The 24,657-nt window shown below is 37.9% G+C and overlaps 17 non-coding genes across 17 annotated transcripts; 12 read left to right on the top strand and 5 right to left on the bottom strand.

Moving 5' to 3' along the window:
• Window positions 1–709: 709 nt before the first annotated feature.
• Window positions 710–783, bottom strand: TRNAT-AGU (transfer RNA threonine (anticodon AGU)). The gene has a single exon. It is a non-coding gene; the product is annotated as a tRNA-Thr (tRNA).
• A 2,890-nt stretch (window positions 784–3,673) lies between these two features.
• On the top strand, window positions 3,674–3,755 carry TRNAS-GCU (transfer RNA serine (anticodon GCU)). Its single transcript has one exon. It is a non-coding gene; the product is annotated as a tRNA-Ser (tRNA).
• Window positions 3,756–5,437: 1,682 nt separating this feature from the next.
• Window positions 5,438–5,519, top strand: TRNAS-GCU (transfer RNA serine (anticodon GCU)). The gene has a single exon. It is a non-coding gene; the product is annotated as a tRNA-Ser (tRNA).
• A 2,252-nt stretch (window positions 5,520–7,771) lies between these two features.
• TRNAS-GCU (transfer RNA serine (anticodon GCU)) lies at window positions 7,772–7,853 on the top strand. Its single transcript has one exon. It is a non-coding gene; the product is annotated as a tRNA-Ser (tRNA).
• Window positions 7,854–10,103: 2,250 nt separating this feature from the next.
• Window positions 10,104–10,185, top strand: TRNAS-GCU (transfer RNA serine (anticodon GCU)). Its single transcript has one exon. It is a non-coding gene; the product is annotated as a tRNA-Ser (tRNA).
• Window positions 10,186–12,016: 1,831 nt separating this feature from the next.
• On the top strand, window positions 12,017–12,098 carry TRNAS-GCU (transfer RNA serine (anticodon GCU)). The gene has a single exon. It is a non-coding gene; the product is annotated as a tRNA-Ser (tRNA).
• A 1,682-nt stretch (window positions 12,099–13,780) lies between these two features.
• On the top strand, window positions 13,781–13,862 carry TRNAS-GCU (transfer RNA serine (anticodon GCU)). Its single transcript has one exon. It is a non-coding gene; the product is annotated as a tRNA-Ser (tRNA).
• Window positions 13,863–15,551: 1,689 nt separating this feature from the next.
• TRNAS-GCU (transfer RNA serine (anticodon GCU)) lies at window positions 15,552–15,633 on the top strand. Its single transcript has one exon. It is a non-coding gene; the product is annotated as a tRNA-Ser (tRNA).
• A 1,688-nt stretch (window positions 15,634–17,321) lies between these two features.
• TRNAS-GCU (transfer RNA serine (anticodon GCU)) lies at window positions 17,322–17,403 on the top strand. The gene has a single exon. It is a non-coding gene; the product is annotated as a tRNA-Ser (tRNA).
• A 1,059-nt stretch (window positions 17,404–18,462) lies between these two features.
• Window positions 18,463–18,536, bottom strand: TRNAT-AGU (transfer RNA threonine (anticodon AGU)). Its single transcript has one exon. It is a non-coding gene; the product is annotated as a tRNA-Thr (tRNA).
• A 556-nt stretch (window positions 18,537–19,092) lies between these two features.
• TRNAS-GCU (transfer RNA serine (anticodon GCU)) lies at window positions 19,093–19,174 on the top strand. Its single transcript has one exon. It is a non-coding gene; the product is annotated as a tRNA-Ser (tRNA).
• Window positions 19,175–20,233: 1,059 nt separating this feature from the next.
• On the bottom strand, window positions 20,234–20,307 carry TRNAT-AGU (transfer RNA threonine (anticodon AGU)). The gene has a single exon. It is a non-coding gene; the product is annotated as a tRNA-Thr (tRNA).
• Window positions 20,308–20,863: 556 nt separating this feature from the next.
• Window positions 20,864–20,945, top strand: TRNAS-GCU (transfer RNA serine (anticodon GCU)). Its single transcript has one exon. It is a non-coding gene; the product is annotated as a tRNA-Ser (tRNA).
• A 1,059-nt stretch (window positions 20,946–22,004) lies between these two features.
• Window positions 22,005–22,078, bottom strand: TRNAT-AGU (transfer RNA threonine (anticodon AGU)). The gene has a single exon. It is a non-coding gene; the product is annotated as a tRNA-Thr (tRNA).
• Window positions 22,079–22,634: 556 nt separating this feature from the next.
• Window positions 22,635–22,716, top strand: TRNAS-GCU (transfer RNA serine (anticodon GCU)). The gene has a single exon. It is a non-coding gene; the product is annotated as a tRNA-Ser (tRNA).
• Window positions 22,717–23,775: 1,059 nt separating this feature from the next.
• TRNAT-AGU (transfer RNA threonine (anticodon AGU)) lies at window positions 23,776–23,849 on the bottom strand. The gene has a single exon. It is a non-coding gene; the product is annotated as a tRNA-Thr (tRNA).
• Window positions 23,850–24,405: 556 nt separating this feature from the next.
• Window positions 24,406–24,487, top strand: TRNAS-GCU (transfer RNA serine (anticodon GCU)). The gene has a single exon. It is a non-coding gene; the product is annotated as a tRNA-Ser (tRNA).
• The last annotated feature ends 170 nt before the right edge of the window (window positions 24,488–24,657 follow it).

Here is a 24,657-nt window from a genome sequence, read left to right on the forward strand (position 1 = left end):
GACTGCTGGCATTCAAATTCAAGATTTTCCATTTACTAAATAGGCTCTTTGACCAACTAAGACAAAGGACAAACAGGTGTGATACATTAGAAAGCCTGCTTAGAGAGTTAAACAGCCCTAAACTGAGATAAAGAAGGAAGAGGACTGCTGGCATTCAAATTCAAGATTTTCTGTTTACTAAACAGGCTCTTTGACCAACTAAGACAAAGGACAAACAGGTGTGATACATTAGAAAGCCTGCTTAGAGAGTTAAGAAGCCCCAAACTGACATAAAGAAAGAATAGCACTGCTGGCATTCAAATTCAAGATTTTCTGTTTACTAAACAGGCTCTTTGACCAACTAAGACAAAGGACAAATAGGTGTGATATATTAGAAAGCCTGCTTAGAGAGTTAAGAAGCCCCAAACTGACATAAAGAAAGAATAACTGGCATTCAAATTCAAGATTTTCTGTTTACTAAACAGGCTCTTTGACCAACTAAGCCAAAGGACATAAAGGTGAGATACATTGGATAAACGGATTAGAGATGCATAGAAAGGATGCATTTCAAAACTAAATGAACTGGTTTTACATTGTCATGCTTGAAGCCATCTTTCTTCCTTTATATCTCTTAGGTAGAAGAGATTTTTAATCTCACAATTGCACTATCAGTGGCAAGTGAAACACCTATTTTTAAGATAGGAAGCTTCTTTGTGAGGAGATGAAAACAAGGCACTGCTGAGATTCGAACTCAGGATCTCCTGTTTACTAGACAGGCGCTTTAACCAACTAAGCCACAGCACCAGAAGATGGCATGCATTTGAAATCAAAGGAAGATTGAAGCACCAATCGAACATTCAACTGGTTAGCGCAGCAAAATAATATTGAGCTTGAGTTCCATTCCACGTAGAGCAGAAACATGGAATAAGATTTCAATCTCAGTCATAACACTTAAGAAGCCAAGTAAATTTTGAAGAGCATTCATTTAAAAGACTGACAAATTTACAGAAGCTGTATCGAGGACAAAGGCTTTGAAGTTTTGCAATTGAATGAGCCATCTTTTAGCACAGCTGAAATTTGGGACTTGTTTTGCTTCCAAGTTATGACACAGAATAGACAGATTGAAGAAATGCCATGGCAAAACCAAAAGGAGGAAAAATTATGACTAATTGATATTAAAAACCTCAGCACTGGTTCATTTCTGATAGAGTTTTCCCCAAGCTAACTTCAAACAACAGGCACTGTAGTTGACGAGATAAGGCAACTCTGACAAAAGCCAACATACAATCTTCAGTGAAAAAACACTGACTGGTAAAAACCCTCTCAACATCTTCCCACCTAAACGCACGGGCGCTATGTAGACGAGGTGGCAGAGTGGTTAAGGTGATGGACTGCTAATCCATTGTGCTCTGCATGCATGGGTTCGCATCCCATCCTCGTCGTATTAATCTGCTTCTTCTTTCATGTTGAATGGTTTGGTTTTCGTTTTTAACCCAAGCGGTGGACACTTCAAGCATGAAAGTTTACAATACTCCTGTGCTGCTATCAAACTTTGCAGAGTCAGATCTGTAAATCCACTGGTTTTAATTTGTAAAGCTTGATGCCATCCTATATTCTGTAAAGAAAATTATATCCTCTAATTCCTTTTAAAGTGTTTCAACAGCAGACAATTTTTTTTCTCAATTGCACTATATTAGGGCTGTGGGAAATTAATATTTGATGACAAACAAGAGTAAAAGTCCTCTTTTTGGGGTAAAAACCCACAAAATGAGATGAAGAATAGAAAGCACTGCTGACATTCAAAATCAAGATTTTCCTTTTACTAAATAGGCTCTTTGACCAACTAAGCCAAAGGACAAACAGGTGCGAAACATTAAAAAGCCTGCTTAGAGAGTTAAACAGCCCTAAACTGAGATAAAGAAGGAAAAGGACTGCTGGCATTCAAATTCAAGATTTTCCATTTACTAAATAGGCTCTTTGACCAACTAAGACAAAGGACAAACAGGTGTGATACATTAGAAAGCCTGCTTAGAGAGTTAAACAGCCCTAAACTGAGATAAAGAAGGAAGAGGACTGCTGGCATTCAAATTCAAGATTTTCTCTTTACTAAACAGGCTCTTTGACCAACTAAGACAAAGGACAAACAGGTGTGATACATTAGAAAGCCTGCTTAGAGAGTTAAGAAGCCCCAAACTGACATAAAGAAAGAATAGCACTGCTGGCATTCAAATTCAAGATTTTCTGTTTACTAAACAGGCTCTTTGACCAACTAAGACAAAGGACAAATAGGTGTGATACATTAGAAAGCCTGCTTAGAGAGTTAAGAAGCCCCAAACTGACATAAAGAAAGAATAGCTGGCATTCAAATTCAAGATTTTCTGTTTACTAAACAGGCTCTTTGACCAACTAAGACAAAGGACAAACAGGTGTGATACATTAGAAAGCCTGCTTAGAGAGTTAAACAGCCCTAAACTGAGATAAGGAAGGAAAAGGACTGCTGGCATTCAAATTCAAGATTTTCCATTTACTAAATAGGCTCTTTGACCAACTAAGACAAAGGACAAACAGGTGTGATACATTAAAAAGCCTGCTTAAAGAGTTAAACAGCCCTAAACTGAGATAAAGAAGGAAAAGGACTGCTGGCATTCAAATTCAAGATTTTCCATTTACTAAATAGGCTCTTTGACCAACTAAGACAAAGGACAAACAGGTGTGATACATTAGAAAGCCTGCTTAGAGAGTTAAGAAGCCCCAAACTGACATAAAGAAAGAATAGCACTGCTGGCTTTCAAATTCAAGATTTTCTGTTTACTAAACAGGCTCTTTGACCAACTAAGCCAAAGGACATAAAGGTGAGATACATTGAATAAACGGATTAGAGATGCATAGAAAGGAGGCATTTCAAAACTAAATCAACTGGTTTTACATTGTCATGCTTGAAGCCATCTTTCTTCCTTTATATCTCTTAGATAGAAGAGATTTTTAATCTCATAATTCCACTATCAGTCGCAAGTGAAACACCTATTTTTAAGATAGGAAGCTTCTTTGTGAGGATATGAAAACAAGGTACTGCTTAGATTCAAACTCAGGATCTCCTGTTTACTAGACAGGCGCTTTAACCAACTAAGCCACAGCACCAGAAGATGGCATGCATTTGAAATCCAAGGAAGATTGAAGCACCAATCGAACATTCAACTGGTTAGCGCAGCAAAACAATATTGAGCTTGAGTTCCATTCCACGTAGAGCAGAAACATGGAATAAGATTTCAATCTCAGTCATAACACTTAAGAAGCCAAGTAAATTTTGAAGAGCATTCATTTAAAAGACTGACAAATTTACAGAAGCTGTATCGAGGACAAAGGCTTTGAAGTTTTGCAATTGAATGAGCAATCTTTTAGCACAGCTGAAATTTGGGACTTGTTTTGCTTCCAAGTTATGACACAGAATAGACAGATTGAAGAAATGCCATGGCAAAACCAAAAGGAGGAAAAATTATGACTAATTGATATTAAAAACCTCAGCACTGTTTCATTTCTGATAGAGTTTTCCCCAAGCTAACTTCAAACAACAGGCACTGTAGTTGACGAGATAAGGCAACTCTGACAAAAGCCAACATACAATCTTCAGTGAAAAAACACTGACTGGTAAAAACCCTCTCAACATCTTCCCACCTAAACGCACGGGCACTATGTAGACGAGGTGGCCGAGTGGTTAAGGCGATGGACTGCTAATCCATTGTGCTCTGCATGCATGGGTTCGAATCCCATCCTCGTCGGATTAATATGCTTCTTCTTTCATGTTGAATGGTTTGCTTTTCATTTTTAACCCAAGCGGTGGACACTTCATGCATGAAAGTTTACAATACTCCTGTGCTGCTATCAAACTTTGCAGAGTCAGATCTGTAAATCCACTGGATTTAATTTGTAAAGCTTGATGCCATCCTATATTCTGTAAAGAAAATTATATTCTCTAATTCCTTTTAAAGTGTTTCAACAGCAGAGAATTTTTTTTCTCAATTGCACTATATTAGGGCTGTGGGAAATTAATATTTGATGACAAACAAGAGTAAAAGTCCTCTTTTTGGGGTAAAAACCCACAAAATGAGATGAAGAATAGAAAGCACTGCTGACATTCAAAATCAAGATTTTCCTTTTACTAAATAGGCTCTTTGACCAACTAAGCCAAAGGACAAACAGGTGCGAAACATTAAAAAGCCTGCTTAGAGAGTTAAACAGCCCTAAACTGAGATAAAGAAGGAAAAGGACTGCTGGCATTCAAATTCAAGATTTTCCATTTACTAAATAGGCTCTTTGACCAACTAAGACAAAGGACAAACAGGTGTGATACATTAGAAAGCCTGCTTAGAGAGTTAAACAGCCCTAAACTGAGATAAAGAAGGAAGAGGACTGCTGGCATTCAAATTCAAGATTTTCTCTTTACTAAACAGGCTCTTTGACCAACTAAGACAAAGGACAAACAGGTGTGATACATTAGAAAGCCTGCTTAGAGAGTTAAGAAGCCCCAAACTGACATAAAGAAAGAATAGCACTGCTGGCATTCAAATTCAAGATTTTCTGTTTACTAAACAGGCTCTTTGACCAACTAAGCCAAAGGACATAAAGGTGAGATACATTGGATAAACGGATTAGAGATGCATAGAAAGGAGGCATTTCAAAACTAAATCAACTGGTTTTACATTGTCACGCTTGAAGCCATCTTTCTTCCTTTATATCTCGTAGATAGAAGAGACTTTTAATCTCATAATTCCACTAAAAGTGAAACATCTATTTTTAAGATAGGAAGCTTCTTTGTGAGGAGATGAAAACAAGGTACTGCTGAGATTCAAACTCAGGATCTCCTGTTTACTAGACAGGCGCTTTAACAAACTAAGCCACAGCACCAGAAGATGGCATGCATTTGAAATCCAAGGAAGATTGAAGCACCAATCGAACATTCAACTGGTTAGCGCAGCAAAACAATATTGAGCTTGAGTTCCATTCCACGTAGAGCAGAAACATGGAATAAGATTTCAATCTCAGTGATAACACTTAAGAAGCCAAGTAAATTTTGAAGAGCATTCATTTAAAAGACTGACAAATTTACAGAAGCTGTATCGAGGACAAAGGCTTTGAAGTTTTGCAATTGAATGAGCCATCTTTTAGCACAGCTGAAATTTGGGACTTGTTTTGCTTCCAAGTTATGACACAGAATAGACAGATTGAAGAAATGCCATGGCAAAACCAAAAGGAGGAAAAATTATGACTAATTGATATTAAAAACCTCAGCACTGGTTCATTTCTGATAGAGTTTTCCCCAAGCTAACTTCAAACAACAGGCACTGTAGTTGACGAGATAAGGCAACTCTGACAAAAGCCAACATACAATCTTCAGTGAAAAAACACTGACTGGTAAAATCCCTCTCAACATCTTCCCACCTAAAAGCACGAGTGCTATGTAGACGAGGTGGCCGAGTGGTTAAGGCGATGGACTGCTAATCCATTGTGCTCTGCATGCATGGGTTCGAATCCCATCCTCGTCGGATTAATCTGCTTCTTCTTTCATGTTGAATGGTTTGTTTTTCATTTTTAACCCAAGCAGTGGACACTTCAAGCATGAAAGTTTACAATACTCCTGTGCTGCTATCAAACTTTGCAGAGCCAGATCTGTAAATCCACTGGTTTTAATTGGTAAAGCTTGATGCCATCCTATATTCTGTAAAGAAAATTATATCCTCTAATTCCTTTTAAAGTGTTTCAACAGCAGAGAATTTTTTTTCTCAATTGCACTATATTAGGGCTGTGGGAAATTAATATTTGATGACAAACAAGAGTAAAAGTCCTCTTTTTGGGGTAAAAACCCACAAAATGAGATGAAGAATAGAAAGCACTGCTGACATTCAAAATCAAGATTTTCCTTTTACTAAATAGGCTCTTTGACCAACTAAGCCAAAGGACAAACAGGTGCGAAACATTAAAAAGCCTGCTTAGAGAGTTAAACAGCCCTAAACTGAGATAAAGAAGGAAAAGGACTGCTGGCATTCAAATTCAAGATTTTCCATTTACTAAATAGGCTCTTTGACCAACTAAGACAAAGGACAAACAGGTGTGATACATTAGAAAGCCTGCTTAGAGAGTTAAACAGCCCTAAACTGAGATAAAGAAGGAAGAGGACTGCTGGCATTCAAATTCAAGATTTTCTCTTTACTAAACAGGCTCTTTGACCAACTAAGACAAAGGACAAACAGGTGTGATACATTAGAAAGCCTGCTTAGAGAGTTAAGAAGCCCCAAACTGACATAAAGAAAGAATAGCACTGCTGGCATTCAAATTCAAGATTTTCTGTTTACTAAACAGGCTCTTTGACCAACTAAGACAAAGGACAAATAGGTGTGATACATTAGAAAGCCTGCTTAGAGAGTTAAGAAGCTCCAAACTGACATAAAGAAAGAATAGCTGGCATTCAAATTCAAGATTTTCTGTTTACTAAACAGGCTCTTTGACCAACTAAGCCAAAGGACAAACAGGTGCGAAACATTAAAAAGCCTGCTTAGAGAGTTAAACAGCCCTAAACTGAGATAAGGAAGGAAAAGGACTGCTGGGATTCAAATTCAAGATTTTCCATTTACTAAATAGGCTCTTTGACCAACTAAGACAAAGGACAAACAGGTGTGATACATTAGAAAGCCTGCTTAGAGAGTTAAACAGCCCTAAACTGAGATAAAGAAGGAAGAGGACTGCTGGCATTCAAATTCAAGATTTTCTGTTTACTAAACAGGCTCTTTGACCAACTAAGACAAAGGACAAACAGGTGTGATACATTAGAAAGCCTGCTTAGAGAGTTAAGAAGCCCCAAACTGACATAAAGAAAGAATAGCACTGCTGGCATTCAAATTCAAGATTTTCTGTTTGCTAAACAGGCTCTTTGACCAACTAAGCCAAAGGACATAAAGGTGAGATACATTGGATAAACGGATTAGAGATGCATAGAAAGGAGGCATTTCAAAACAAAATCAACTGGTTTTACATTGTCATGCTTGAAGCCATCTTTCTTCCTTTATATCTCTTAGGTAGAAGAGATTTTTAATCTCACAATTGCACTATCAGTCGCAAGTGAAACACCTATTTTTAAGAAAGGAAGCTTCTTTGTGAGGATATGAAAACAAGGCACTGCTTAGATTCGAACTCAGGATCTCCTGTTTACTAGACAGGCGCTTTAGCCAACTAAGCCACAGCACCAGAAGATGAAATGCATTTGAAATCCAAGGAAGATTGAAGCACCAATCGAACATTCAACTGGTTAGCGCAGCAAAACAATATTGAGCTTGAGTTCCATTCCACGTAGAGCAGAAACATGGAATAAGATTTCAATCTCAGTCATAACACTTAAGAAGCCAAGTAAATTTTGAAGAGCATTCATTTAAAAGACTGACAAATTTACAGAAGCTGTATCGAGGACAAAGGCTTTGAAGTTTTGCAATTGAATGAGCCATCTTTTAGCACAGCTGAAATTTGGGACTTGTTTTGCTTCCAAGTTATGACACAGAATAGACAGATTGAAGAAATGCCATGGCAAAACCAAAAGGAGGAAAAAGTATGACTAATTGATATTAAAAACCTCAGCACTGGTTCATTTCTGATAGAGTTTTCCCCAAGCTAACTTCAAACAACAGGCACTGTAGTTGACGAGATAAGGCAACTCTGACAAAAGCCAACATACAATCTTCAGTGAAAAAACACTGACTGGTAAAATCCCTCTCAACATCTTCCCACCTAAAAGCACGAGTGCTATGTAGACGAGGTGGCCGAGTGGTTAAGGCGATGGACTGCTAATCCATTGTGCTCTGCATGCATGGGTTCGAATCCCATCCTCGTCGGATTAATCTGCTTCTTCTTTCATGTTGAATGGTTTGTTTTTCATTTTTAACCCAAGCAGTGGACACTTCAAGCATGAAAGTTTACAATACTCCTGTGCTGCTATCAAACTTTGCAGAGCCAGATCTGTAAATCCACTGGTTTTAATTGGTAAAGCTTGATGCCATCCTATATTCTGTAAAGAAAATTATATCCTCTAATTCCTTTTAAAGTGTTTCAACAGCAGAGAATTTTTTTTCTCAATTGCACTATATTAGGGCTGTGGGAAATTAATATTTGATGACAAACAAGAGTAAAAGTCCTCTTTTTGGGGTAAAAACCCACAAAATGAGATGAAGAATAGAAAGCACTGCTGACATTCAAAATCAAGATTTTCCTTTTACTAAATAGGCTCTTTGACCAACTAAGCCAAAGGACAAACAGGTGCGAAACATTAAAAAGCCTGCTTAGAGAGTTAAACAGCCCTAAACTGAGATAAAGAAGGAAAAGGACTGCTGGCATTCAAATTCAAGATTTTCCATTTACTAAATAGGCTCTTTGACCAACTAAGACAAAGGACAAACAGGTGTGATACATTAGAAAGCCTGCTTAGAGAGTTAAACAGCCCTAAACTGAGATAAAGAAGGAAGAGGACTGCTGGCATTCAAATTCAAGATTTTCTCTTTACTAAACAGGCTCTTTGACCAACTAAGACAAAGGACAAACAGGTGTGATACATTAGAAAGCCTGCTTAGAGAGTTAAGAAGCCCCAAACTGACATAAAGAAAGAATAGCACTGCTGGCATTCAAATTCAAGATTTTCTGTTTACTAAACAGGCTCTTTGACCAACTAAGACAAAGGACAAATAGGTGTGATACATTAGAAAGCCTGCTTAGAGAGTTAAGAAGCCCCAAACTGACATAAAGAAAGAATAGCTGGCATTCAAATTCAAGATTTTCTGTTTACTAAACAGGCTCTTTGACCAACTAAGCCAAAGGACAAACAGGTGCGAAACATTAAAAAGCCTGCTTAGAGAGTTAAACAGCCCTAAACTGAGATAAGGAAGGAAAAGGACTGCTGGGATTCAAATTCAAGATTTTCCATTTACTAAATAGGCTCTTTGACCAACTAAGACAAAGGACAAACAGGTGTGATACATTAGAAAGCCTGCTTAGAGAGTTAAACAGCCCTAAACTGAGATAAAGAAGGAAGAGGACTGCTGGCATTCAAATTCAAGATTTTCTGTTTACTAAACAGGCTCTTTGACCAACTAAGACAAAGGACAAACAGGTGTGATACATTAGAAAGCCTGCTTAGAGAGTTAAGAAGCCCCAAACTGACATAAAGAAAGAATAGCACTGCTGGCATTCAAATTCAAGATTTTCTGTTTGCTAAACAGGCTCTTTGACCAACTAAGCCAAAGGACATAAAGGTGAGATACATTGGATAAACGGATTAGAGATGCATAGAAAGGAGGCATTTCAAAACAAAATCAACTGGTTTTACATTGTCATGCTTGAAGCCATCTTTCTTCCTTTATATCTCTTAGGTAGAAGAGATTTTTAATCTCACAATTGCACTATCAGTCGCAAGTGAAACACCTATTTTTAAGAAAGGAAGCTTCTTTGTGAGGATATGAAAACAAGGCACTGCTTAGATTCGAACTCAGTTTACTGTTTACTAGACAGGCGCTTTAGCCAACTAAGCCACAGCACCAGAAGATGGAATGCATTTGAAATCCAAGGAAGATTGAAGCACCAATCGAACATTCAACTGGTTAGCGCAGCAAAACAATATTGAGCTTGAGTTCCATTCCACGTAGAGCAGAAACATGGAATAAGATTTCAATCTCAGTCATAACACTTAAGAAGCCAAGTAAATTTTGAAGAGCATTCATTTAAAAGACTGACAAATTTACAGAAGCTGTATCGAGGACAAAGGCTTTGAAGTTTTGCAATTGAATGAGCCATCTTTTAGCACAGCTGAAATTTGGGACTTGTTTTGCTTCCAAGTTATGACACAGAATAGACAGATTGAAGAAATGCCATGGCAAAACCAAAAGGAGGAAAAAGTATGACTAATTGATATTAAAAACCTCAGCACTGGTTCATTTCTGATAGAGTTTTCCCCAAGCTAACTTCAAACAACAGGCACTGTAGTTGACGAGATAAGGCAACTCTGACAAAAGCCAACATCCAATCTTCAGTGAAAAAACACTGACTGGTAAAAACCCTCTCAACATCTTCCCACCTAAACGCACGGGAGGTATGTAGATGAGGTGGCCGAGTGGTTAAGGCGATGGACTGCTAATCCATTGTGCTCTGCATGCATGGGTTCGAATCCCATCCTCGTCGGATTAATCTGCTTCTTCTTTCGTGTTGAATGGTTTGGTTTTCATTTTTAACCCAAGTGGTGGACACTTCAAGCATGAAAGTTTACAATACTCCTGTGCTGCTATCAAACTTTGCAGAGTCAGATCTGTAAATCCACTCGTTTTAATTTGTAAAGCTTGATGCCATCCTATATTCTGTAAAGAAAATTATATCCTCTAATTCCTTTTAAAGTGTTTCAACAGCAGACAATTTTTTTTCTCAATTGCATTATATTAGGGCTGTGGGAAATTAATATTTGATTACAAACAAGAGTAAAAGTCCTCTTTTGGGGGTAAAAACCCACAAAATGAGATGAAGAATAGAAAGCACTGCTGACATTCAAAATCAAGATTTTCCTTTTACTAAATAGGCTCTTTGACCAACTAAGCCAAAGGACAAACAGGTGCGAAACATTAAAAAGCCTGCTTAGAGAGTTAAACAGCCCTAAACTGAGATAAGGAAGGAAAAGGACTGCTGGCATTCAAATTCAAGATTTTCCATTTACTAAATAGGCTCTTTGACCAACTAAGACAAAGGACAAACAGGTGTGATACATTAGAAAGCCTGCTTAGAGAGTTAAACAGCCCTAAACTGAGATAAAGAAGGAAGAGGACTGCTGGCATTCAAATTCAAGATTTTCTGTTTACTAAACAGGCTCTTTGACCAACTAAGCCAAAGGACAAACAGGTGCGAAACATTAAAAAGCCTGCTTAAAGAGTTAAACAGCCCTAAACTGAGATAAAGAAGGAAAAGGACTGCTGGCATTCAAATTCAAGATTTTCCATTTACTAAATAGGCTCTTTGACCAACTAAGACAAAGGACAAACAGGTGTGATACATTAGAAAGCCTGCTTAGAGAGTTAAGAAGCCCCAAACTGACATAAAGAAAGAATAGCACTGCTGGCTTTCAAATTCAAGATTTTCTGTTTACTAAACAGGCTCTTTGACCAACTAAGCCAAAGGACATAAAGGTGAGATACATTGAATAAACGGATTAGAGATGCATAGAAAGGAGGCATTTCAAAACTAAATCAACTGGTTTTACATTGTCATGCTTGAAGCCATCTTTCTTCCTTTATATCTCTTAGGTAGAAGAGATTTTTAATCTCACAATTGCACTATCAGTCGCAAGTGAAACACCTATTTTTAAGAAAGGAAGCTTCTTTGTGAGGAGACGAAAACAAGGCACTGCTGAGATTCAAACTCAGGATCTCCTGTTTACTAGACAGGCGCTTTAACCAACTAAGCCACAGCACCAGAAGATGGCATGCATTTGAAATCCAAGGAAGATTGAAGCACCAATCGAACATTCAACTGGTTAGCGCAGCAAAACAATATTGAGCTTGAGTTCCATTCCACGTAGAGCAGAAACATGGAATAAGATTTCAATCTCAGTCATAACACTTAAGAAGCCAAGTAAATTTTGAAGAGCATTCATTTAAAAGACTGACAAATTTACAGAAGCTGTATCGAGGACAAAGGCTTTGAAGTTTTGCAATTGAATGAGCAATCTTTTAGCACAGCTGAAATTTGTGACTTGTTTTGCTTCCAAGTTATGACACAGAATAGACAGATTGAAGAAATGCCATGGCAAAACCAAAAGGAGGAAAAATTATGACTAATTGATATTAAAAACCTCAGCACTGGTTCATTTCTGATAGAGTTTTCCCCAAGCTAACTTCAAACAACAGGCACTGTAGTTGACGAGATAAGGCAACTCTGACAAAAGCCAACATACAATCTTCAGTGAAAAAACACTGACTGGTAAAAACCCTCTCAACATCTTCCCACCTAAACGCACGGGCACTATGTAGACGAGGTGGCCGAGTGGTTAAGGCGATGGACTGCTAATCCATTGTGCTCTGCATGCATGGGTTCGAATCCCATCCTCGTCGGATTAATATGCTTCTTCTTTCATGTTGAATGGTTTGCTTTTCATTTTTAACCCAAGCGGTGGACACTTCATGCATGAAAGTTTACAATACTCCTGTGCTGCTATCAAACTTTGCAGAGTCAGATCTGTAAATCCACTGGATTTAATTTGTAAAGCTTGATGCCATCCTATATTCTGTAAAGAAAATTATATCCTCTAATTCCTTTTAAAGTGTTTCAACAGCAGAGAATTTTTTTTCTCAATTGCACTATATTAGGGCTGTGGGAAATTAATATTTGATGACAAACAAGAGTAAAAGTCCTCTTTTTGGGGTAAAAACCCACAAAATGAGATGAAGAATAGAAAGCACTGCTGACATTCAAAATCAAGATTTTCCTTTTACTAAATAGGCTCTTTGACCAACTAAGCCAAAGGACAAACAGGTGCGAAACATTAAAAAGCCTGCTTAGAGAGTTAAACAGCCCTAAACTGAGATAAAGAAGGAAAAGGACTGCTGGCATTCAAATTCAAGATTTTCCATTTACTAAATAGGCTCTTTGACCAACTAAGACAAAGGACAAACAGGTGTGATACATTAGAAAGCCTGCTTAGAGAGTTAAACAGCCCTAAACTGAGATAAAGAAGGAAGAGGACTGCTGGCATTCAAATTCAAGATTTTCTCTTTACTAAACAGGCTCTTTGACCAACTAAGACAAAGGACAAACAGGTGTGATACATTAGAAAGCCTGCTTAGAGAGTTAAGAAGCCCCAAACTGACATAAAGAAAGAATAGCACTGCTGGCATTCAAATTCAAGATTTTCTGTTTACTAAACAGGCTCTTTGACCAACTAAGCCAAAGGACATAAAGGTGAGATACATTGGATAAACGGATTAGAGATGCATAGAAAGGAGGCATTTCAAAACTAAATCAACTGGTTTTACATTGTCACGCTTGAAGCCATCTTTCTTCCTTTATATCTCGTAGATAGAAGAGACTTTTAATCTCATAATTCCACTAAAAGTGAAACATCTATTTTTAAGATAGGAAGCTTCTTTGTGAGGAGACGAAAACAAGGCACTGCTGAGATGCGAACTCAGGATCTCCTGTTTACTAGACAGGCGCTTTAACCAACTAAGCCACAGCACCAGAAGATGGCATGTATTTGAAATCCAAGGAAGATTGAAGCACCAATCGAACATTCAACTGGTTAGCGCAGCAAAACAATATTGAGCTTGAGTTCCATTCCAAGTAGACCAGAAACATGGAATAAGATTTCAATCTCAGTCATAACACTTAAGAAGCCAAGTAAATTTTGAAGAGCATTCATTTAAAAGACTGACAAATTTACAGAAGCTGTATCGAGGACAAAGGCTTTGAAGTTTTGCAATTGAATGAGCCATCTTTTAGCACAGCTGAAATTTGGGACTTGTTTTGCTTCCAAGTTATGACACAGAATAGACAGATTGAAGAAATGCCATGGCAAAACCAAAAGGAGGAAAAATTATGACTAATTGATATTAAAAACCTCAGCACTGGTTCATTTCTGATAGAGTTTTCCCCAAGCTAACTTCAAACAACAGGCACTGTAGTTGACGAGATAAGGCAACTCTGACAAAAGCCAACATACAATCTTCAGTGAAAAAACACTGACTGGTAAAAACCCTCTCAACATCTTCCCACCTAAACGCACAGGCGCTATGTAGACGAGGTGGCCGAGTGGTTAAGGCGATGGACTGCTAATCCATTGTGCTCTGCATGCATGGGTTCGAATCCCATCCTCGTCGGGTTAATCAGCTTCTTCTTTCATGTTGAATGGTTTGGTTTTCATTTTTAACCCAAGCAGTGGACACTTCAAGCATGAAAGTTTACAATACTCCTGTGCTGCTATCAAACTTTGCAGAGTCAGATCTGTAAATCCACTCGTTTTAATTGGTAAAGCTTGATGCCATCCTACATTCTGTAAAGAAAATTATATCCTCTAATTCCTTTTAAAGTGTTTCAACAGCAGAGAATTTTTTTTCTCAATTGCACTATATTAGGGCTGTGGGAAATTAATATTTGATGACAAACAAGAGTAAAAGTCCTCTTTTTGGGGTAAAAACCCACAAAATGAGATGAAGAATAGAAAGCACTGCTGACATTCAAAATCAAGATTTTCCTTTTACTAAATAGGCTCTTTGACCAACTAAGCCAAAGGACAAACAGGTGCGAAACATTAAAAAGCCTGCTTAGAGAGTTAAACAGCCCTAAACTGAGATAAAGAAGGAAAAGGACTGCTGGCATTCAAATTCAAGATTTTCCATTTACTAAATAGGCTCTTTGACCAACTAAGACAAAGGACAAACAGGTGTGATACATTAGAAAGCCTGCTTAGAGAGTTAAACAGCCCTAAACTGAGATAAAGAAGGAAGAGGACTGCTGGCATTCAAATTCAAGATTTTCTGTTTACTAAACAGGCTCTTTGACCAACTAAGACAAAGGACAAACAGGTGTGATACATTAGAAAGCCTGTATAGAGAGTTAAGAAGCCCCAAACTGACATAAAGAAAGAATAGCTCTGCTGGCATTCAAATTCAAGATTTTCTGTTTACTAAACAGGCTCTTTGACCAACTAAGCCAAAGGACATAAAGGTGAGATACATTGGATAAACGGATTAGAGATGCATAGAAAGGAGGCATTTCAAAACTAAATCAACTGGTTTTACATTGTCATGCTTGAAGCCATCTTTCTTCCTTTATATCTCTTAGATAGAAGAGATTTTTAATCTCATAATTCCACTATCAGTCGCAAGTGAAACACCTATTTTTAAGATAGGAAGCTTCTTTGTGAGGAGATGAAAACAAGGCACTGCTGAGATTCAAACTCAGGATCTCCTGTTTACTAGACAGGCGCTTTAACCAACTAAGCCACAGCACCAGAAGATGGCATGCATTTGAAATCCAAGGAAGATTGAAGCACCAATCGAACATTCAACTGGTTAGCGCAGCAAAACAATATTGAGCTTGAGTTCCATTCCACGTAGAGCAGAAACATGGAATAAGATTTCAATCTCAGTCATAACACTTAAGAAGCCAAGTAAATTTTGAAGAGCATTCATTTAAAAGACTGACAAATTTACAGAAGCTGTATCGAGGACAAAGGCTTTGAAGTTTTGCAATTGAATGAGCCATCTTTTAGCACAGCTGAAATTTGGGACTTGTTTTGCTTCCAAGTTATGACACAGAATAGACAGATTGAAAAAATGCCATGGCAAAACCAAAAGGAGGAAAAATTATGACTAATTGATATTAAAAACCTCAGCACTGGTTCATTTCTGATAGAGTTTTCCCCAAGCTAACTTCAAACAACAGGCACTGTAGTTGACGAGATAAGGCAACTCTGACAAAAGCCAACATACAATCTTCAGTGAAAAAACACTGACTGGTAAAATCCCTCTCAACATCTTCCCACCTAAAAGCACGGGTGCTATGTAGACGAGGTGGCCGAGTGGTTAAAGCGATGGACTGCTAATCCATTGTGCTCTGCATGCATGGGTTCGAATCCCATCCTCGTCGGATTAATCTGCTTCTTCTTTCATGTTGAATGGTTTGTTTATCATTTTTAACCCAAGCAGTGGACACTTCAAGCATGAAAGTTTACAATACTCCTGTGCTGCTATCAAACTTTGCAGAGTCAGATCTGTAAATCCACTGGTTTTAATTGGTAAAGCTTGATGCCATCCTATATTCTGTAAAGAAAATTATATCCTCTAATTCCTTTTAAAGTGTTTCAACAGCAGAGAATTTTTTTTCTCAATTGCACTATATTAGGGCTGTGGGAAATTAATATTTGATGACAAACAAGATTAAAAGTCCTCTTTTTGGGGTAAAAACCCACAAAATGAGATGAAGAATAGAAAGCACTGCTGACATTCAAAATCAAGATTTTCCTTTTACTAAATAGGCTCTTTGACCAACTAAGCCAAAGGACAAACAGGTGCGAAACATTAAAAAGCCTGCTTAGAGAGTTAAACAGCCCTAAACTGAGATAAAGAAGGAAAAGGACTGCTGGCATTCAAATTCAAGATTTTCCATTTACTAAATAGGCTCTTTGACCAACTAAGACAAAGGACAAACAGGTGTGATACATTAGAAAGCCTGCTTAGAGAGTTAAACAGCCCTAAACTGAGATAAAGAAGGAAGAGGACTGCTGGCATTCAAATTCAAGATTTTCTCTTTACTAAACAGGCTCTTTGACCAACTAAGACAAAGGACAAACAGGTGTGATACATTAGAAAGCCTGTATAGAGAGTTAAGAAGCCCCAAACTGACATAAAGAAAGAAAGCTCTGCTGGCATTCAAATTCAAGATTTTCTGTTTACTAAACAGGCTCTTTGACCAACTAAGCCAAAGGACATAAAGGTGAGATACATTGGATAAACGGATTAGAGATGCATAGAAAGGAGGCATTTCAAAACTAAATCAACTGGTTTTACATTGTCATGCTTGAAGCCATCTTTCTTCCTTTATATCTCTTAGATAGAAGAGATTTTTAATCTCATAATTCCACTATCAGTCGCAAGTGAAACACCTATTTTTAAGATAGGAAGCTTCTTTGTGAGGAGATGAAAACAAGGCACTGCTGAGATTCAAACTCAGGATCTCCTGTTTACTAGACAGGCGCTTTAACAAACTAAGCCACAGCACCAGAAGATGGCATGCATTTGAAATCCAAGGAAGATTGAAGCACCAATCGAACATTCAACTGGTTAGCGCAGCAAAACAATATTGAGCTTGAGTTCCATTCCACGTAGAGCAGAAACATGGAATAAGATTTCAATCTCAGTCATAACACTTAAGAAGCGAAGTAAATTTTGAAGAGCATTCATTTAAAAGACTGACAAATTTACAGAAGCTGTATCGAGGACAAAGGCTTTGAAGTTTTGCAATTGAATGAGCCATCTTTTAGCACAGCTGAAATTTGGGACTTGTTTTGCTTCCAAGTTATGACACAGAATAGACAGATTGAAGAAATGCCATGGCAAAACCAAAAGGAGGAAAAATTATGACTAATTGATATTAAAAACCTCAGCACTGGTTCATTTCTGATAGAGTTTTCCCCAAGCTAACTTCAAACAACAGGCACTGTAGTTGACGAGATAAGGCAACTCTGACAAAAGCCAACATACAATCTTCAGTGAAAAAACACTGACTGGTAAAATCCCTCTCAACATCTTCCCACCTAAAAGCACGGGTGCTATGTAGACGAGGTGGCCGAGTGGTTAAGGCGATGGACTGCTAATCCATTGTGCTCTGCATGCATGGGTTCGAATCCCATCCTCGTCAGATTAATCTGCTTCTTCTTTCATGTTGAATGGTTTGTTTATCATTTTTAACCCAAGCAGTGGACACTTCAAGCATGAAAGTTTACAATACTCCTGTGCTGCTATCAAACTTTGCAGAGTCAGATCTGTAAATCCACTGGTTTTAATTGGTAAAGCTTGATGCCATCCTATATTCTGTAAAGAAAATTATATCCTCTAATTCCTTTTAAAGTGTTTCAACAGCAGAGAATTTTTTTTCTCAATTGCACTATATTAGGGCTGTGGGAAATTAATATTTGATGACAAACAAGAGTAAAAGTCCTCTTTTTGGGGTAAAAACCCACAAAATGAGATGAAGAATAGAAAGCACTGCTGACATTCAAAATCAAGATTTTCCTTTTACTAAATAGGCTCTTTGACCAACTAAGCCAAAGGACAAACAGGTGCGAAACATTAAAAAGCCTGCTTAGAGAGTTAAACAGCCCTAAACTGAGATAAAGAAGGAAAAGGACTGCTGGCATTCAAATTCAAGATTTTCCATTTACTAAATAGGCTCTTTGACCAACTAAGACAAAGGACAAACAGGTGTGATACATTAGAAAGCCTGCTTAGAGAGTTAAACAGCCCTAAACTGAGATAAAGAAGGAAGAGGACTGCTGGCATTCAAATTCAAGATTTTCTCTTTACTAAACAGGCTCTTTGACCAACTAAGACAAAGGACAAACAGGTGTGATACATTAGAAAGCCTGCTTAGAGAGTTAAGAAGCCCCAAACTGACATAAAGAAAGAATAGCACTGCTGGCATTCAAATTCAAGATTTTCTGTTTACTAAACAGGCTCTTTGACCAACTAAGCCAAAGGACATAAAGGTGAGATACATTGGATAAACGGATTAGAGATGCATAGAAAGGAGGCATTTCAAAACTAAATCAACTGGTTTTACATTGTCATGCTTGAAGCCATCTTTCTTCCTTTATATCTCGTAGATAGAAGAGATTTTTAATCTCATAATTCCACTATCAGTCGCAAGTGAAACACCTATTTTTAAGATAGGCAGCTTCTTTGTGAGGAGACGAAAACAAGGCACTGCTGAGATTCGAACTCAGGATCTCCTGTTTACTAGACAGGCGCTTTAACCAACTAAGCCACAGCACCAGAAGATGGCATGCATTTGAAATCCAAGGAAGATTGAAGCACCAATCGAACATTCAACTGGTTAGCGCAGCAAAACAATATTGAGCTTGAGTTCCATTCCACGTAGAGCAGAAACATGGAATAAGATTTCAATCTCAGTCATAACACTTAAGAAGCCAAGTAAATTTTGAAGAGCATTCATTTAAAAGACTGACAAATTTACAGAAGCTTTATCGAGGACAAAGGCTTTGAAGTTTTGCAATTGAATGAGACATCTTTTAGCACAGCTGAAATTTGGGACTTGTTTTGCTTCCAAGTTATGACACAGAATAGACAGATTGAAGAAATGCCATGGCAAAACCAAAAGGAGGAAAAATTATGACTAATTGATATTAAAAACCTCAGCACTGGTTCATTTCTGATAGAGTTTTCCCCAAGCTAACTTCAAACAACAGGCACTGTAGTTGACGAGATAAGGCAACTCTGACAAAAGCCAACATACAATCTTCAGTGAAAAAACACTGACTGGTAAAATCCCTCTCAACATCTTCCCACCTAAAAGCACGGGTGCTATGTAGACGAGGTGGCCGAGTGGTTAAGGCGATGGACTGCTAATCCATTGTGCTCTGCATGCATGGGTTCGAATCCCATCCTCGTCGGATTAATCTGCTTCTTCTTTCATGTTGAATGGTTTGTTTATCATTTTTAACCCAAGCAGTGGACACTTCAAGCATGAAAGTTTACAATACTCCTGTGCTGCTATCAAACTTTGCAGAGTCAGATCTGTAAATCCACTGGTTTTAATTGGTAAAGCTTGATGCCATCCTATATTCTGTAAAGAAAATTATATCCTCTAATTCCTTTTAAAGTGTTTCAACAGCAGAGAATTTTTTTTCTCAATTGCACTATATTAGGGCTGTGGGAAATTAATATTTGATGACAAACAAGAGTAAAAGTCCTCTTTTTGGGGTAAAAACCCACAAAATGAGATGAAGAATAGAAAGCACTGCTGACATTCAAAATCAAGATTTTCCTTTTACTAAATAGGCTCTTTGACCAACTAAGCCAAAGGACAAACAGGTGCGAAACATTAAAAAGCCTGCTTAGAGAGTTAAACAGCCCTAAACTGAGATAAAGAAGGAAAAGGACTGCTGGCATTCAAATTCAAGATTTTCCATTTACTAAATAGGCTCTTTGACCAACTAAGACAAAGGACAAACAGGTGTGATACATTAGAAAGCCTGCTTAGAGAGTTAAACAGCCCTAAACTGAGATAAAGAAGGAAGAGGACTGCTGGCATTCAAATTCAAGATTTTCTGTTTACTAAACAGGCTCTTTGACCAACTAAGACAAAGGACAAACAGGTGTGATACATTAGAAAGCCTGCTTAGAGAGTTAAGAAGCCCCAAACTGACATAAAGAAAGAATAGCACTGCTGGCATTCAAATTCAAGATTTTCTGTTTACTAAACAGGCTCTTTGACCAACTAAGCCAAAGGACATAAAGGTGAGATACATTGGATAAACGGATTAGAGATGCATAGAAAGGAGGCATTTCAAAACTAAATCAACTGGTTTTACATTGTCATGCTTGAAGCCATCTTTCTTCCTTTATATCTCGTAGATAGAAGAGATTTTTAATCTCATAATTCCACTATCAGTCGCAAGTGAAACACCTATTTTTAAGATAGGAAGCTTCTTTGTGAGGAGACGAAAACAAGGCACTGCTGAGATTCGAACTCAGGATCTCCTGTTTACTAGACAGGCGCTTTAACCAACTAAGCCACAGCACCAGAAGATGGCATGCATTTGAAATCCAAGGAAGATTGAAGCACCAATCGAACATTCAACTGGTTAGCGCAGCAAAACAATATTGAGCTTGAGTTCCATTCCACGTAGAGCAGAAACATGGAATAAGATTTCAATCTCAGTCATAACACTTAAGAAGCCAAGTAAATTTTGAAGAGCATTCATTTAAAAGACTGACAAATTTACAGAAGCTTTATCGAGGACAAAGGCTTTGAAGTTTTGCAATTGAATGAGACATCTTTTAGCACAGCTGAAATTTGGGACTTGTTTTGCTTCCAAGTTATGACACAGAATAGACAGATTGAAGAAATGCCATGGCAAAACCAAAAGGAGGAAAAATTATGACTAATTGATATTAAAAACCTCAGCACTGGTTCATTTCTGATAGAGTTTTCCCCAAGCTAACTTCAAACAACAGGCACTGTAGTTGACGAGATAAGGCAACTCTGACAAAAGCCAACATACAATCTTCAGTGAAAAAACACTGACTGGTAAAATCCCTCTCAACATCTTCCCACCTAAAAGCACGGGTGCTATGTAGACGAGGTGGCCGAGTGGTTAAGGCGATGGACTGCTAATCCATTGTGCTCTGCATGCATGGGTTCGAATCCCATCCTCGTCGGATTAATCTGCTTCTTCTTTCATGTTGAATGGTTTGTTTATCATTTTTAACCCAAGCAGTGGACACTTCAAGCATGAAAGTTTACAATACTCCTGTGCTGCTATCAAACTTTGCAGAGTCAGATCTGTAAATCCACTGGTTTTAATTGGTAAAGCTTGATGCCATCCTATATTCTGTAAAGAAAATTATATCCTCTAATTCCTTTTAAAGTGTTTCAACAGCAGAGAATTTTTTTTCTCAATTGCACTATATTAGGGCTGTGGGAAATTAATATTTGATGACAAACAAGAGTAAAAGTCCTCTTTTTGGGGTAAAAACCCACAAAATGAGATGAAGAATAGAAAGCACTGCTGACATTCAAAATCAAGATTTTCCTTTTACTAAATAGGCTCTTTGACCAACTAAGCCAAAGGACAAACAGGTGCGAAACATTAAAAAGCCTGCTTAGAGAGTTAAACAGCCCTAAACTGAGATAAAGAAGGAAAAGGACTGCTGGCATTCAAATTCAAGATTTTCCATTTACTAAATAGGCTCTTTGACCAACTAAGACAAAGGACAAACAGGTGTGATACATTAGAAAGCCTGCTTAGAGAGTTAAACAGCCCTAAACTGAGATAAAGAAGGAAGAGGACTGCTGGCATTCAAATTCAAGATTTTCTGTTTACTAAACAGGCTCTTTGACCAACTAAGACAAAGGACAAACAGGTGTGATACATTAGAAAGCCTGCTTAGAGAGTTAAGAAGCCCCAAACTGACATAAAGAAAGAATAGCACTGCTGGCATTCAAATTCAAGATTTTCTGTTTACTAAACAGGCTCTTTGACCAACTAAGCCAAAGGACATAAAGGTGAGATACATTGGATAAACGGATTAGAGATGCATAGAAAGGAGGCATTTCAAAACTAAATCAACTGGTTTTACATAGTCATGCTTGAAGCCATCTTTCTTCCTTTATATCTCGTAGATAGAAGAGATTTTTAATCTCATAATTCCACTATCAGTCGCAAGTGAAACACCTATTTTTAAGATAGGAAGCTTCTTTGTGAGGAGACGAAAACAAGGCACTGCTGAGATTCGAACTCAGGATCTCCTGTTTACTAGACAGGCGCTTTAACCAACTAAGCCACAGCACCAGAAGATGGCATGCATTTGAAATCCAAGGAAGATTGAAGCACCAATCGAACATTCAACTGGTTAGCGCAGCAAAACAATATTGAGCTTGAGTTCCATTCCACGTAGAGCAGAAACATGGAATAAGATTTCAATCTCAGTCATAACACTTAAGAAGCCAAGTAAATTTTGAAGAGCATTCATTTAAAAGACTGACAAATTTACAGAAGCTTTATCGAGGACAAAGGCTTTGAAGTTTTGCAATTGAATGAGACATCTTTTAGCACAGCTGAAATTTGGGACTTGTTTTGCTTCCAAGTTATGACACAGAATAGACAGATTGAAGAAATGCCATGGCAAAACCAAAAGGAGGAAAAATTATGACTAATTGATATTAAAAACCTCAGCACTGGTTCATTTCTGATAGAGTTTTCCCCAAGCTAACTTCAAACAACAGGCACTGTAGTTGACGAGATAAGGCAACTCTGACAAAAGCCAACATACAATCTTCAGTGAAAAAACACTGACTGGTAAAATCCCTCTCAACATCTTCCCACCTAAGAGCACGGGTGCTATGTAGACGAGGTGGCCGAGTGGTTAAGGCGATGGACTGCTAATCCATTGTGCTCTGCATGCATGGGTTCGAATCCCATCCTCGTCGGATTAATCTGCTTCTTCTTTCATGTTGAATGGTTTGTTTATCATTTTTAACCCAAGCAGTGGACACTTCAAGCATGAAAGTTTACAATACTCCTGTGCTGCTATCAAACTTTGCAGAGTCAGATCTGTAAATCCACTGGTTTTAATTGGTAAAGCTTGATGCCATCCTATATTCTGTAAAGAAAATTATATCCTCTAATTCCTTTTAAAGTGTTTCAACAGCAGAGAATTTTTTTTCTCAATTGCACTATATTAGGGCTGTGGGAAATTAATATTTGATGACAAACAAGAGTAAAAGTCCTCTTTTTGGGGTAAAAACCCACAAAATGAGATGAAGAATAGAAAGCACTGCTGACATTCAAAATCAAGATTTTCCTTTTACTAAATAGGCTCTTTGACCAACTAAGCCAAAGGACAAACAGGTGCGAAACATTAAAAAGCCTGCTTAGAGAGTTAAACAGCCCTAAACTGAGATAAAGAAGGAAAAGGACTGCTGGCATTCAAATTCAAGATTTTCCATTTACTAAATAGGCTCTTTGACCAACTAAGACAAAGGACAAACAGGTGTGATACATTAGAAAGCCTGCTTAGAGAGTTAAACAGCCCTAAACTGAGATAAAGAAGGAAGAGGACTGCTGGCATTCAAATTCAAGATTTTCTCTTTACTAAACAGGCTCTTTGACCAACTAAGACAAAGGACAAACAGGTGTGATACATTAGAAAGCCTGCTTAGAGAGTTAAGAAGCCCCAAACTGACATAAAGAAAGAATAGCACTGCTGGCATTCAAATTCAAGATTTTCTGTTTACTAAACAGGCTCTTTGACCAACTAAGCCAAAGGACATAAAGGTGAGATACATTGGATAAACGGATTAGAGATGCATAGAAAGGAGGCATTTCAAAACTAAATCAACTGGTTTTACATTGTCATGCTTGAAGCCATCTTTCTTCCTTTATATCTCGTAGATAGAAGAGATTTTTAATCTCATAATTCCACTATCAGTCGCAAGTGAAACACCTATTTTTAAGATAGGAAGCTTCTTTGTGAGGAGACGAAAACAAGGCACTGCTGAGATTCGAACTCAGGATCTCCTGTTTACTAGACAGGCGCTTTAACCAACTAAGCCACAGCACCAGAAGATGGCATGCATTTGAAATCCAAGGAAGATTGAAGCACCAATCGAACATTCAACTGGTTAGCGCAGCAAAACAATATTGAGCTTGAGTTCCATTCCACGTAGAGCAGAAACATGGAATAAGATTTCAATCTCAGTCATAACACTTAAGAAGCCAAGTAAATTTTGAAGAGCATTCATTTAAAAGACTGACAAATTTACAGAAGCTGTATCGAGGACAAAGGCTTTGAAGTTTTGCAATTGAATGAGACATCTTTTAGCACAGCTGAAATTTGGGACTTGTTTTGCTTCCAAGTTATGACACAGAATAGACAGATTGAAGAAATGCCATGGCAAAACCAAAAGGAGGAAAAATTATGACTAATTGATATTAAAAACCTCAGCACTGGTTCATTTCTGATAGAGTTTTCCCCAAGCTAACTTCAAACAACAGGCACTGTAGTTGACGAGATAAGGCAACTCTGACAAAAGCCAACATACAATCTTCAGTGAAAAAACACTGACTGGTAAAAACCCTCTCAACATCTTCCCACCTAAACGCACAGGCGCTATGTAGACGAGGTGGCCGAGTGGTTAAGGCGATGGACTGCTAATCCATTGTGCTCTGCATGCATGGGTTCGAATCCCATCCTCGTCGGATTAATCTGCTTCTTCTTTCATGTTGAATGGTTTGGTTTTCATTTTTAACCCAAGCAGTGGACACTTCAAGCATGAAAGTTTACAATACTCCTGTGCTGCTATCAAACTTTGCAGAGTCAGACCTGTAAATCCACTGGTTTTAATTGGTAAAGCTTGATGCCATCCTAT

Source organism: Dendrobates tinctorius, unplaced genomic scaffold (assembly GCF_039654945.1).
Source record: "Dendrobates tinctorius isolate UK_male_01 unplaced genomic scaffold, ASM3965494v1 ptg000254l, whole genome shotgun sequence".
NCBI lineage: Eukaryota > Metazoa > Chordata > Amphibia > Anura > Dendrobatidae > Dendrobates > Dendrobates tinctorius.